This window comes from Gorilla gorilla, chromosome 19 (genome assembly GCF_029281585.2).
Source record: "Gorilla gorilla gorilla isolate KB3781 chromosome 19, NHGRI_mGorGor1-v2.1_pri, whole genome shotgun sequence".
NCBI lineage: Eukaryota > Metazoa > Chordata > Mammalia > Primates > Hominidae > Gorilla > Gorilla gorilla.
In genome coordinates this window covers 39,766,376-39,781,182 of record NC_073243.2, presented here as the reverse complement: position 1 = coordinate 39,781,182, position 14,807 = coordinate 39,766,376, and the positions used below count along the sequence as shown (strand labels likewise).

Below are 14,807 nucleotides of genomic sequence, written 5' to 3'. Positions count from 1 at the left end.
CTATGGGGGGAATTAGAAAACGTGACAATAGGAGGGGGTTCCAGCTGAGCCCCAGAGGGAAGGTTTGGGTGAGCAATGGGTGAATAGTCTCAGATGGGGGGTGTTTAGTCCAGACCTGGGAAGGGGCAGGCAGCCAGGCTCATATTGGTATCATCTTGTATTTATTTTTGTAGTTGCTCTAGGTGTTATGTATCCATTAGATATACCTACCTAACTTCTCACATTCTATTTAAATTTCGCATTTTACCACTTCGAGTAGAATGTAGAAATCTTAAACCATGTATGTTCCACACCCTCCTCCTCCCTTTATGTTATAATTGCCATATATATTACACCTATATACATTGAAAACTCTCCCTTCCAACAATGTTTTAATTTTGGCTTCCAATATTCATATATATTTCTAGAGGACAAAATGGTTTATTATATTTACACAGATGTTTACAATTTCTGTTGCTCTTCCTTCATTCCTGAAGTTCTGATTCTCCCTCTGGGGTAATTTCCCTTCAATCTGAAGAACTTCCCGTAACTTTCTTTTTAAGTATTTTTTTTTTTTTTTAGACAGAATCTTGCTCTGTTGCCCAGGCTGGGTGCAGTGGTGTGATCTCAGCTCACTGCAGCCTCTGCCTCCCAGTTCAGGTGATTTTCCCACCTCAGCCTCCCAAGTAGCTGGGACTATACAGGTGTGCACCTCCACGACCAGCTAATTTTTGTATTTTTAATAGAGACAGGGTTTCGCCATGTTGGCCAGGCTGGTCTCGAACTCCTGGCTTCAAGTGATCCACCCGCCTCGGCCTCTGAAAGTGTCGGGATTACAGGCATGAGCCACTGCACCTGGCCTAAAGTAGGTTTATTGGCAATGAAATTTGTTAGTTTTCTTCCATCTGAGAATGTCTTGATTTCATGGGATATAGAATTATGAGTTGACAGTTCTTTTCTTTCTAGCTTGAAAAAAAATACACGGTCAATTAAATTGTTAATCTATATGCAATGTGTCATTTTCTCTGGCTGGTTTTGATATTTCTTCAGCCTTTGGTTTTCACAGTTTTCTTCTGATGGTTTTATTTGCATTTGTCTTGTTTGTGGTTCCCTGAGCTTCTTATTATCGGCAAATTTATGTCTTTCACTGAATTTGGGAAATTTCTGTAATTATTTCTTCAAATATATATTTTTTTCTGCACCAATTTGTGTCTCCTCTTTTTTAGGGACTCCAGTCACATGCACGTTAAACTTTTCATATTGTCCCACCCCACAGGTCCTGAGTCTCTGGTCATTTCTTCAACCTACTTTCTCCCTGTCCTTCAGGTTGTATTGTTTCTAATTAGTTTCAGTTAATAGACTCTTTTTTTGGTCATGTTGACTTTTTTGAAGACGGACTCCAACTTTGAGTCTATCTGGTGAATTTTTTATTTCAGATATTGTATTTCTTATTCTAAAATTCCATTTGGTTCTCTTGTTATGATTTCTGTTTCTCTTCTGAGAACTTTTCATTCAATTCAAGAGTGCTCCCTTTCTCCTCATGGAGAATGGTCATAATAGTTGTTTCAAGGTCTTTATCGATAATTCCAATATCTGGGTCATCTCGAAGTTGTCATTGGTTGATTGACTCGAGAATTATATTTTTCTGGTTCTTGACAGGTTGACTATTTTCGATGATATCCAAGACAGTTTATATTGTGTTGTGAGACTCTGGGCCCTGTTACACTTTGTTGTGAATCTCTGGGCCCTGAGATTCTCCTCTGGATAATGTAGAGGTTGTGTTTTGGCAGGAAATTACACCAGTCAGGTTTAGACTGTGAGTTCTGTCTCACCTTCTGTTGGTGGGTGGTACCAATGTCCATACAGTTTTAAAAGTTGTGCTTTTGGGGGAAGCCATTGAGGCTTACTTCTCAGAGCCTTTGCTATACTTCTTAGGGTATGTTCTACATATGCACAATTGTCTGTGAGCTCAGGATTTGTGACAGCTTACAAAAAATGGGGGATCTCCTATTTCTGCTCTCTCCTCTGAATGATTTTTCTCACACTTTCCAGCATCTGGAGTCTCCTTTTTGGAGTCCTCTCACTAGAAAGATGGAGTTTGCCTCTGAATTATATTCATTGAAGCAGAAAATAAGTGAGAGAGAAATAATAGGAAGTCCCCCTACACTTTGCACGACTGGGGCGCCTCTCCTCAGCTCCTATGTCTGGAGGGGTGACTCTTCTCTCAGAACTTCAGATGCCCACCACACCGCCACATTTGGCAATTGTGCTACTATGGGGGCAGGGACTGGCTTCCAGGAAGGGCTTTGAGAGAAAAAAGAGAAAACAAAACAAAACAAACCCTGGATTCTCCTTACAGTCTCCAGCTTACAGGGGCTGCTTTTCCCAATCCTCTGGCCAGAAAGACAGGCTTTCCTCAGGGTTGGGCTTTTCATGGCATGGCACATTTTCTTGATTTGGCTTGTCTTTGGGTCAAACCTAGTAGACAAAGGAAGGAAAAAGAAACCAGGAAACTCACCATGGCTGTCCTGGTAGTCCTTCAAGTTTTGATTTGCCTTCCTATTTCAACTATTATGATTTACTTTTATTTTTTAGAATCTTCAAGTGGCTGTATTTTCTATTTTGTTCAAGGTTTTATTGTAACCAGCAGGAGAGATAAAACTGCAGAAAGCATATTCCATCTTGCCTAGAACTGAGAGCCTCTAGTAAGAGCATTCTTTTAAAAAAAAACTTTTTATTTTGATATAACTTTAGATTCACAAAATAGTTGCAAAGATAATACAGAGAGTTCATGTGTACCATTACCTAGCTTCCATTTATGCTAACATCTTATATAACCATGGTACATTAATCAAAATCAAGAAATTAACGTTGATACAAAACCATTAACTAAACTATAGACTTAATTTAGATTTCCTTAGTTTTCCCATTAATGTCCTTTTTCTGTCCCAGGTCCTGGTCTAGGGTACCACATTATATCTAGTCATTGTGTCTTCTTAGTCTCCCCCAAACGATGACAGTTCCTCAGTCTTTCTTTGACTTTCATGACTTTGATACCTTTGAATAGTAGGAGTTAGATATTTTGTAGAATGTCCCTCAGTTTGGGTTGATCTGACATGTTCTCATTCATAGACTAAGGTTATGGATTTGGGGGAAGAATACCACAGGGTGAAGTGCCTTTCTCATCTTATCATATCAGTGGATAGTGGATATCAACGTGACTTAACAAGGCGACGTTAACCTTGATCACTTTGTTAAGGTAATATTTGCCAGATTTCTCCATGGTAAAGTTACTATACGTCTCCTTCCACAAATAACTTGTTAAAAGTGAGTCTCTTTGTCTAGATCACACCCAAGAGCAGGAGAGTGAAGCACCACCTCCTAGAGAGCAGGGTATCAAAGAACTTGTTATATATTACAGCCACTAGAGTAATTAGTAAATTTTGAAAGAAATATTTTGAAGCTGTTTCCCTCTTAAAATTTCACCCACTTATTTGATCACTTATCTAGGGTTCCTGCCAGCAGCAGTTATTACTGAGGTGTTTTAATGATGATTTTCTATTTCATTCATTGCTTCTACGTTTACTTGTTGGAATTCTTCTGTAGAAAGATTTGTCCCTTGTCTCCCATTTATTTATTTATGTAATCGTTTATATCAGAATAGACTCCCAGATATTTATTCTTTAGGGTTATAATCTAATATTATCACTATTTAGTTATGAAGCACAAATTGTTGTGTCTTTGGCTAGTGAGAGCTTCTTCAGTCTGGCTCCTTTATTCTTCTGCCATGCCTCCATCCTTTTTTCCTCCACCCTAGAACCGGCCATTGCTCCAAACATCCTTGGGTCCTTTCATCAGAGAAAGATATTTAGAAACCAAAAATGGCCATTGGGCTTATGATATTTAGAAACCAAGAATGGTCCACCGGGCATGCTTGTGGCTATGAGGCTGTCACTCTGTCCAGGCCCTCTCAGCGGGCAGAGCTAGGAGATACATATATGTATGCTAATCGATGTGTGGCCATAGCATTTGGCTCAGATCTTGCCTATAAGAGACATCCTGCAAGATGCCACCATCTATCTTGTTTTGTGGTTTTTTTGTGGCCACAGCTTACATTCTCTACCACCCCGCAAGCTCTTGGAGAGCAGAGTTCATGCCTGAGGCATTGTTATGCCCATGCTGGTGCCTAGCACATATGGAGAACTCAGTGCGAGTTCACAGATTGCATAAATGAGTTTTGGGGAATCACAGGCCTCATGATCGTCTTTTACTTTCTTTCCTTTTATTTTCTGGTGGTAAGAGCCACAGGTGTTCATTTGAGGGAGATATTTAAAGTTATTAAAATAAAAAAGTTTTGCCATTTAAAGGGTGATCTCGCTCATGTAGAACAACTCAGTCCTTCACAATGCTGGAAGCATGAAGAGTTCCTGCATTGTTACCGAAACAGCTGCTGTTTGGGGAACTTTGATTGGCTGCTTGGCCGGGGACAAGCTGTGCTTCTGTTTGAAGTCCCCATATTTAGCTCTCCCACAGATGCCCAAGGCTAGAGCTTCATCTACCCTGCCCCCAGCCAGCCTGGCCGCACTGCCTTAGGTCCCTGATTGACCAGCCACTCTCAAATGTACGGAATAAATATTTTGTACTTTCATCAGGCCACTCGTTTTGTGCTCCTGAAAGCCAAGGACTGTGATTATAATTTCATAGCTCAGGAAGCCTCTCTACCTGTCAGGTTGGTTTCTTATTTGCAAGCCTAACTGTTTTTAGCTTCCAGTTTTCTCTAGGGCCTTCTAGGTGGGAATCTACTCCATCCCTGTTTCTAGTTGTGATGTCCCTGCTTCCTCTCTTGCCACCGGCATCCCCACCTGCTCTCTCCTCATCTTGTTTGCTATCATCAGGCAGGCTGTCCAAAAGCAGGTGCTCAGCCAGTGCCCCAGGATGAGTGTGCATGTGGGCTTGGCTTGCAGGGGAAGGGTGTGGCTGGGGCTGCCAGGGCCCATGTTGAGAGCTGTGAGAAGGGCGGCCAGCCCAGATAGAGGCGTTCCCCTCCTGCTGGACTTACTTCCTGCCTGGCTAAGAGGCAAAGCAGCATGCAGTTCCAAAGCCCCTGGGTTGAGCGCCAGAGCCTGCAGGTTCAGAGTCAGCTAATGTTTGATCTTCTTGAACCTGACTCAGCAGCCGCCGGGGAGCCACCGGGCAGGCGGAGTGGCTCCTTGCAAGAATCACAGAATCACATGGGTTGCTGTGAGCCACCGCCTGGTATTTGCTGTGGCTATTTGCTGTAGGGATGTCTGTGAGTAGCCAGGGTGTCTCTCCCCACACCCCATATACTCGTAACAAAGATCTCAGGGGTGGAATATGATTGAAGGAAAGTGAATTTTCTGGGGAGGCAGAAGGGGAATTCAGAGTAAGAACGGGCCTGGGAGATAGAGGTCAGACTCAGTGAGGAGAGGGGAGGAGTCATGAACATCTTCCCAGGACCTCCAGATCAGCAGGAGCTGAGAGGCATGCCCAGATCAGCAGTGACACGGCATCTCTATTGCTCATCTTCACTCTCTCTCTCTCTGCCTCTCATTTCCCTCCCACTCAGAGGACTGCAATACAGAGTGACAGAGAGCAGCACCCTATTCGTGCCCTGCATGTCACTAATGGAAACAGAGGGATTCCTTCGACTACCACCTGCCTCTGGCACACAGCTGAAGTGTCCCTGGGAGCTGTGGGACAGCTGGCCCTCCTGCTGTCCCCACCCCAGGCAATCTCTGAGGAGCTCTGCAAAGGACTGGCTTGCATTTGCTTCTTGCACTCTCCAGTCCTCCTCATCCCCCAGGCCCTACCCATCTGTTCTATCTGAGCTGATGGGAGACTAGAAGGCAGAGACAGCCTTTGGGATAGTTGTGTTGCCCCAGGGGCAGTGCGCTATGTGAGCACTTAACTCACTTTAAATGGCTCCAGCCTGCACTTCCTCTCCTCTGACTGGAGAGATGATTCCGCAGTATTAATTTCCTATGCATAACGTTCTCCCTGGGCCAGGCTTTCAGGCTGTTATCCTGAGAATACAGACAAGCAGTGTCAGAACTCCACCCAGACTTAGCAAATTCTTCAATGCCAGCAGATGATTTTCTAAGGCAACTTAACTTGTGAGAGTTCCAAGACAGAGTTTACCAGAAACCGTTGGGAAAATGCCTGATTGCCCTGGTGGCAGCCTGGGTGACCCTGGATTCAGGGAAAAGAGAAGATGGTAATACCTCAAAGAGCATTTAAATGAACCTTCTTGAAAAGAAAAATGTATTCTTTTTTTTTGGTAAATACTTTTCAAGGTTTTATTGCCAACCGAAATTGATTTATTACACACACAAAAAGTTGTGAGATGGGAGGAGGGAAGGATAGTACATATTATAACCATGTTAATTACAGTACATTAAAATGGTGATTTATATGACAAATAAGCCTGTAAGTTTAAATATACTAGTGTTATAACTCAATGTACAGATTTTCTTTATACAACACATATAATTACCAGGAATGCAAAAAAAAAAAGAAAACATAAATAATGCCCATTTTACAGGTGACATTTTAAGCAATGAACACACAAACAGTTCTGGCTGACAACTGGGGCATTGGTCCATAAAAACCCTTTCTAAAAATAGAAATAGTTGTAACAGCAATGCTCTTTTTAAGCATCTGAATACAAGTCATTAGAAGAGCATTTCAATAAATTTTAGTTATTAACCGTATCTTACAAAAATGTCTACACATAAATTTATCTTCCAAATATGGAAGAAACAAAGTCCCACGTTGTAGTGTCCTGTAAGTGTCACATTGATGCTTATAACAAAATCCATCTGTGATCAAGCATACCACACTCATATGACCGTTAACATAGCATATCCACAAGGAAAAATAAAGAACTGAAACAATCTGTGATAGGAAAAAAAATGTATTCTATCAAATGTTAAAACTTCAAAAATATTTCTATTTTAGGTGGACAGACATATATGTTTAATTTTCTCAAATAGGAACCATTGAAACTAATTTAATTTTTTTTCTTTTTGGGCAGCTAATTATCACGGACTGCTAATGCCATGGTGTCCTCAGTGGTTTTGAAGAGGTGTGGCATTTCCTACCCCTACTTAAACGATCTCAGACTGACTCTCTGAGGTTCTTGTGGGGTTTTTTTCTATGTTTTCCCGTTTCATTTACTCTAGACTATATGGAAACTGTTGGGAATACCAGTGCACCTGTTTCTTGGGCTGCTCGTTTCCTTAATGTATAGCTTCTAGTCTATTGTGAGCTAGCAAACTGGATTTATAGACTTATGATTATGCTTAAAGTAAGAATGATTAGATAAAAATCCTAAGGAACATACACACACACAATTAGAATTAATAAGCAAATTAAGCAATGTTACAGGATACAAAAATCAATTGTATTTCTATACATGACCAATGAACAATCCAAAAATAAACTTAAAAATTCCATTCTCAGTAGCATTAAAAATAGCAAAATGATTAGGAATAAATTTAACAAAAGAAGTATAAGACTTGTACACTAAAAATTATGAAACATTGCTAAGGGCAATTAGAGAAGATCTAAATAAGAAGGACATGTCCCATCTTTATGAATTAGGAGGCTCAATATTGTTAAGGTGCCAAGTCTTCCCAGATTCATCTTTAATTCCTGTAAAAATTCCAGCCCCAGGCCAGGAGTAGTGGCTCAAGCCTGTAATCCCAGCACTTTGGGAGGCTGAGGTAGACGCATCAATTGAGGTCAGGAGTTCGAGACCAGCCTGGCCAACACGGTGAAACCCCATCTCTATTAAAAATGCAAAAATTAGCTGGGCATGGTGGTGGACACCTGTAATCCCAGCTACTGGGGAAGCTGAGGCACGAAAATTGATTGAACCTGGGAGGCAAAAGTTGCAGTGAGGCTAGATTGTGCCACTGCACTCCAGCCTGCATGACAGAGCAAGACCCTGTTTCAAAAAAAATAATAATTCCGGCTCCTGGCCCCACTTTTCACAGCAATGAGGCTGAACTTATATGGAAAAGCAGAAGACCCAGAATAACTAAAACAAATTTGAAAAAAGAATAACAGAATTGGAAGACCTTCTCTTCTCAATTTCAAAACTTACTAAAAAGCTACAATGATCAAAACAGTGTGGTACTCACATCAGGGTCAGCAGATAGATCAACAGAACAGAATTGAGAGCCTAGAAACAAAATCTGTACTTACAGTCTCATCTCAGCGAATCTTAATGGAAGCAAGGTGTGAGTAAACTATGGGGCAACCAGATTGGTTGCTCAGAGGTAACGTATTCTTTCTTTCTTGACGTCTGGGGTTTGGGGATGGTTGGTGTAGCTTTGTCAGTATTCCCTGTGCTGCACCTATTCCAGCCTTCCTGGCCATCCTCCTCTGAACTCCTAGAGGGCTGGTGATTGTTTCACAAAGTCAGTACTTACTGCAAGTTCTTTTATCCTGCTGCAGTTCTATATGTCTTGGTCAACAAGGCAGAAATCTTGTACTGTAACATTTTGTGTCCTTTGGAAGGCCCAACAAGGCCTTGTCATGTCCTCTACTGCTCAACTTATTTGCTCTTAACTCTGAAGTTGTCAAATCACTGGGGAGGCAGATCTTTAGAGTTAGTGCTTCCAGTGGTGCTTCTAGCAGCAGGGAAGAGCTCCAGCAACCAGGTGTCAGGGACATAATCGAGCCAGGATGTTTGCAAAGCTGGGTCTTTGAAACTAATTGCTAGACATTTCAGTCTCTGAAAACTGGACATTTTGGTTTCTTGTGCTCTTCTAGTTTTTTTTTTTTCCCTCCATTATTCATTCCTTCTGTTTGGTAAAGATGATAAAATTCCAAAATGTGTGCAAAATGTTCTCTGATATACAGAAATAAGATGTTGCCTTTTTAATAAATTGGGAGGAGAAAAGACGAAATAGATTGCATTAACATAGATGAATTTTAGGGAACCTTTGCTTTTTTATTCTTTCACGCCCTAGAGACCATCTAGTCCAACCCTATGCATTTTACAGATAAGAAGATTGAGGTTCACAAAAAGAAAACAAAACAAAACATGACCAGGTTAATGTAGCTTGACAGTGGCATGAGCACAATTCCATCTCAGTTCAGTCTCTACAAAGGTCAGGTGGCTTTGAACAGCAAAGCTAACACCACATGGAAAATGCAGGGAGGAAACCAAAGTGGAATAACTATTTCTACATCTGGGTAAAAATAATCCCCCAATTTGCCGACACCTAGAAGATCACAGGCTTGAGGGTAAAAATAAAACTTGTTTTCTGACAAAACAAATCTTGTCAGACTCATCTATTCTCTCCTTGCCTGGGAACTTGGCTGTTCAGAGGGGTGCAGCTGACTGCATGGGGGTTCTGCTGGATTGAGCAGTGTGTCTCCATCGGTGCAGGTTCCCTTGCCACCTTTGGCCCAGGTGACTCTGGAACCTGCTGCCAGGTTATAAGGAGCTTCACTAGTCCCTCCCATCCCAGGAGGGAAGTACCACCCGTGGCAGATATGGCACAGGGACATGAAAGTTAGAGGATACCAAGAGGCTGAACCCTGACAAAGGGTTTCACTTGAGCTTTATTCCCTTTTTTTAATGCCAAGCATTTCCGACCTTGCTTCCGCCCTCTGCCTAAAGGTAGGATCTTTCAACCCTTCGAGTAGTCTCAAAATTCCAGGGCTGGTGTGTCACTGGGTAATAGTGACAATCTTCAGAGGGGTTTGCAACAACTGGTGTGCAAAGGAGCTCTAAGTTTTTAAGAATTGACTCTGCATTCGAATTCTAGGATAGGGAATGTTCCAACCCATTTCTTGTTTCACCAAGAGCAGAAATTAAGAGCTGTGGTGATATCTACTCTCAGTCATCTTTCACCTTATTCGGACGTCAGTGGATAAGCTTTCCTCTCATCTTTCCTTTAAAATTATGCATGGGCATGCACCTCATATCAAAGGAGCAAGCTATGGTGATTTCTAAACAAAAGGATTGTTTACAAAAGCTTTTCAGACAATACAGCTTCCTCTGACGCTGCAGATCCTCAGCCCATCTCTTGGAAGGGCCTCAGAGAGTCAGAGTCGTAGTGTATTGTTTCCATCCGCTCTTCAAGAGAAGGAAAGGAAAGAACCCTCCACTGTGGTGTCAAGGGGCCTCAGGCCCAGGGAGCACAGTCTTCTGCGATGCCCATCACGTGCAGGACTGGCGTATTGTAAATGCTCTGCAAATGTCTGCTGCCCTGTGCCAGGACAAAGTGAAATCACCTGACAAAGGGAAAGTTGAGGAATGATACAGTTGCTCCTTGGAAGGGTTTTTGGTAAACCTGAGGCTGGGTTCATCTATTCCTTCCTTATTCCCTTTCCTGCACCCCTCTATCTCTTTCACCAAGTTTTGGCCCTCACAATGACACTCACATTTGCCCTTCTTCTCTAATTTCATGGACTCTTCCCTTGAGAACTCATCGTTATCAGCTGCATCCTTGGCAGCCTCCTTGCCAAAGCTGAGCTCTCTGCGGCTGAGTGCATTTCCTAAAGCACTGCTCCTATCCTGATAACACATTGCCCAACCCAACCACTGGCCTGACATCCCATGGCAGTAACTGACTTCAGACTCTTCTGCAGAGTTCTCAGGTGCTTCCAAGGTCTGCCCCCAGCCCTACCTATCTGGGTCCGTTTTTATTACTCCTGACCCCATGCTTCCTTTCAACAAGACAGGTCTGCTCCACCCCTTGCAGGGGCCAGGGTTGCTCCTGCTTTTGCTTTTGTTGTACTCTCATTTCGAATATCCTCTCTTTCTTTTCATGTAACTAACAAAACACTCTGGCCTGTAAACCCAGACACACTTCTTGATGAAAACTTCACCAGATAGTCTAGTTCACACTACTGATGGTGGCAATGGTGGCTATAGTAGGAACAGTGACAGATTATTAAGCACCTATTGTATCAGCCAGTGTGATGCAGTAGTTAAGATGACTGCTTCTAGACAGGTTGCCTGGGTTCAAATTCTCTTTCTGTCACAAACTAGCTATTGACCTTGGGCAAGTTACTTAACATTTCAATGACTCAGTTTCCTGCATTATATATTGGGGAGGAGAATGGTGCCTACCTTGTAGAGTTAATCTATGTATTATAATAGTACCTGGCGTATAATAAACACTATCAGAATGTATCACTATATGTAATTTATTTGTAGTCTTAAGAACAGCCCAGAAAGGCAAGTATTCTTATTTATATTTTACAGAGAAGGAAAGTGAGGCACAGAGAGATTAAGTAACTGTGCATGGTTACAGCTGATATGCAGCAGGCCCCTGTGAGGGGCAGAGCAGACCTGCCCTGCAGCTGGGCTGGACTTTTAACTCTGGTCTGCCCGCCCCTACTGACCAATGCCTACCTTCAGTGGTTATGGCACTTATGGCTATTTCCACAAAGTTTAACGTTCGGGTATCCTCTAATTCTTCCCTGAATCCATGCTTATTTATTCCCCCAGATTTTAAGCCAATTAAGGGGAGGACTGTTTCTCACACATCGTGTAGTTGTACAGTGAAGGGCAGAAAGGGATCAAGGACAATTGTATTCCTGTGAGCCAAGGACAGAAATGATCAACTTAAGTATAGGCAGATGGCTATGCATGGCTGGAGACCCAGAGGGATTCTCTCACCAGAAGGGCCAGGCCTCTGGCCTTCCAATCCCCACAGAACTGTCCCATGGTCAACAACTCCACCCAACCAGGGAGAGGATCCCTGAGGTCCTCTGAGACTTCCTTACCAGCAGAATCATAGGAAACCTCATCAGTAGCCATAGAGCATGGACACTGGTCAGTCAGAACAGACATCCGAATGGACATCGGCCCTGCCTGAGAGAATGGTTATATCCTCCAGACCTCTCTGGACTGTCTGGAGATTTGGCTTGGTTTGTGTTCTTTTAGGTGATGGTCAGTCAGGTGTGGCCACAAGGAGAGGGGACACAGGAGAGGTGAGGGGGAAAAGTTTATTATACTCTCAGGTCCTAAAGAGACAGAGCCACTGCACAGTGAGTGAGGTCACAGGGTTGGGAGCACCAACGGAACCGTGGGGAGTGGAGAAAGAGAAGGAACCATGGGCCTTTGCTGGGGAGGAAGAGGCACCAGGGGCTTTTGTGGGTGCCTTTAAGTGTTACTAGAACACAGCCAGGGAAGGGTAGGAGGGGAAACTTGTGGCCTCGCACTGGTGCACCTGGTTACCTGAGCAGGTGCTCACAGTCCGTTTGTGGGGATGTTGAGGCAACAGGAAAATATGAAGTTTTAAAGTTGTTCAGCTGAAGAATGACAAGATTCACACAGGTAGAAAGGAGAGCTTTATTTCTCATAAAGGATTGCAGCCTGCAGGGTGACCATTCTGCATGGCTGGGAAGTGTAGCCTCCGGCCAGAAGCCAGAAACCTGCACTTTGAGGGTGGTAAGAATAAGACAGAGATTTATGCTGAAGGAGGTGGCCAAATATACATATTCAATAAGCTACAGAAGGATCCATGAATATTTATGAGAGGAGCAACATGAGCATGAGCAATTGAGCTTCATGCCTCTTCATGGGTCCCATGTACAAAAATGGTGGCATTAGCATAATCCCAGGGTGGAGTCTTCAGCCCACTGACATCAAAAGGTGAAGAAGAGGACACAAAACCCTCACTGAGCATTCTCCATAGACTGGCCAGAACCACTCCATTGTTGGTAGCCTCTTAAAAAAGAATGCTGGTCAGCTGTTGTGTCAAAACTGCAAAAAGAAAGTTTTGTTGTGTTAAAACTGAAATTGCTGTGTCAGGCAGTTGGTTGATACCAGTGGTGGAGCAAGTCTTTCACAAGCACTGGTGCCCGTTAAGTCCTTAGGGAAGAAAGCCCTAGTGGTGGTTAGTGAGGGAGGGGCATAATGAGGCGTGTCCAATCTCCCATCCTGCTATGACTGAGAACTCAGTTTTAAGATTTCTCTGGGATCCCCTTAACCAAGAGAGGGTCCATTCAGTCAGTTGCGGGGCTTAGAATTTTATTTTTATTTCCCAAATTTTACAACACCTGGCTTCATGTTTTCCTGTGCACCAGGGGCAAGTAACTGGTAACAACATCAGTGCCTTAATGCTATAGCAAGACTGGGCAAAGGGAAAGTACATTTCTTAGGGGCAGATTTCCGGCAAATTCTTCCTTAATAGGTCCCTTAAGGAGAGTCACCTCATGATCACAAGATGGCTGCCACACTTCCAGGCATTGCATCTGAGGAAGAATTAGACCCTTTGCTTGATATCTTTCATTTACCCTCTAGGTATTCTCCCCATTCTTCTTTACCCTATGTGATGATTAATATTAAGTGTCAATTTGATTGGATTGAAGGATGCAAAGTATTGTTTCTGGAGGTGTCTGTGAAGGTGTTGCCAGTGGAGATTAACATTTGAATCACTGGACTAGGAGAGGCAGACCTGTCCTCAATGTGGGTGGGCACAAATCCAATCACCTGTCAATGCAGCTAGAAAAAGCAGGCAGAAGAAGGTAGAATAAGACAGCTTGCTGAGTCTTCTGGCTTTCTTCTTTTTCCCATGCTGGATGCTTCCTGCCCTTGAATATCAGACTTCAGGTTCTTCAGCCTTTGGACTCTTGGACGTACACCAGTGGTTTTGCCAGGGGCTCTCCGGCCTTTGGCCCCAGACTGAAGGCTGCACTGTCAGCTTTACTTTTGAGGCTTTGGGACTCGGACTGAGCCACTACTGGCTTCCTTGCTCTTCAGCTTGCGGAGAGCCTATCTTGGAACTTCATCTTGTGATTCTGTGAGTCAATTCTCCTTAATAAACTCCTTTTCATATATACATATATCCTATTAGTTCTGTCCCTCTGGAGAACCCTGACTAATACCCCCTATCTTCTGCCCAGGAGGCTGAACTACATGAAGGTTGTTTCCAGGTTTTGGTTGGGATAGGTCAATGGGGAGTCCCAGCAGATGAGGGAGGGAGGAGAGTGAGGTATTCCCTTGTTCCCTCCCTCTGGAATTGCCTGGGGTTGGCTGTACTTTTCAAGCAAAGGCCACAGCTCCTCTCCAGGTAGCCCTCCTGACACAGCTCTCTCCTGGGTGTGCTCCTTTCCCTGGGCCCTTTGGGTCTAGGGATGGGAGCAGCTCTGCTGTTACTAGCCTTGGGTACCACACTATCTTTGTGGTCTTGTAACTGCTTGTTGGGTTCACCTTGCCTGCTGCCTAGACAGAGCTGATATCTCAAAACAGGGGAATTGCAATAGAGAAAGAGTAATTCATGCAGAGTCAGCTGTGTGGAAGACCAGAATTTTATTATTACTCAAATCAGTCTCCCCAAGCATTCGGGGATCAGAGATTTTAAGGACAACTTGGGTGGGGGGAAGCCAGTGAGTCATGAGGGCTGATTGGTTAGGTAGGAGATGAAATCATAGGAAACTGAAGCTGTCCTCTAGCACTGGGTCAGTTCCTGGCTGGGGATCACAAGATCAGATGAGCCAATTTATCAATCTGGGTGGTGCCAGCTGATCCATCAAGTGCGGGTCTGCAAAATGTCTTAAGCACTGATCTTAGGATCAGTTTTGGGAGGGTCAGAATCTTGTAGCCTCCAGCTACATGACTCCTAAACCATAATTTCTAATCTTGTGGCTAATTTGTTAGTCCTACAAAGGCTGTCTAGTCCCCAGGCAAGAAGGAGGTTTTTTTTGGGAGGGAAGAGGGCTATTATTGTCTTTGTTTTAAACTGTAAATTAAGTTTCTCCCAAAGTTAGTTCAGCCTACACCCAGGAATTAACAAGAACAGCTTGGAGGTTAGAAGCAAGATGGAGTTGGTTAGGTC

General features: G+C 43.4%; 1 long non-coding RNA gene across 1 annotated transcript in view; it reads left to right on the top strand.

The window, feature by feature from the left end:
* Positions 1-13,674: 13,674 nt before the first annotated feature.
* LOC109023822 (uncharacterized) overlaps positions 13,675-14,807 on the top strand; it is a 42,166-nt gene continuing 41,033 nt past the window's right edge. The window contains exon 1 of the long non-coding RNA XR_002003274.3: positions 13,675-13,772. This is a non-coding gene — a long non-coding RNA (uncharacterized lncRNA). The remainder of the gene's footprint in view (positions 13,773-14,807) is intronic.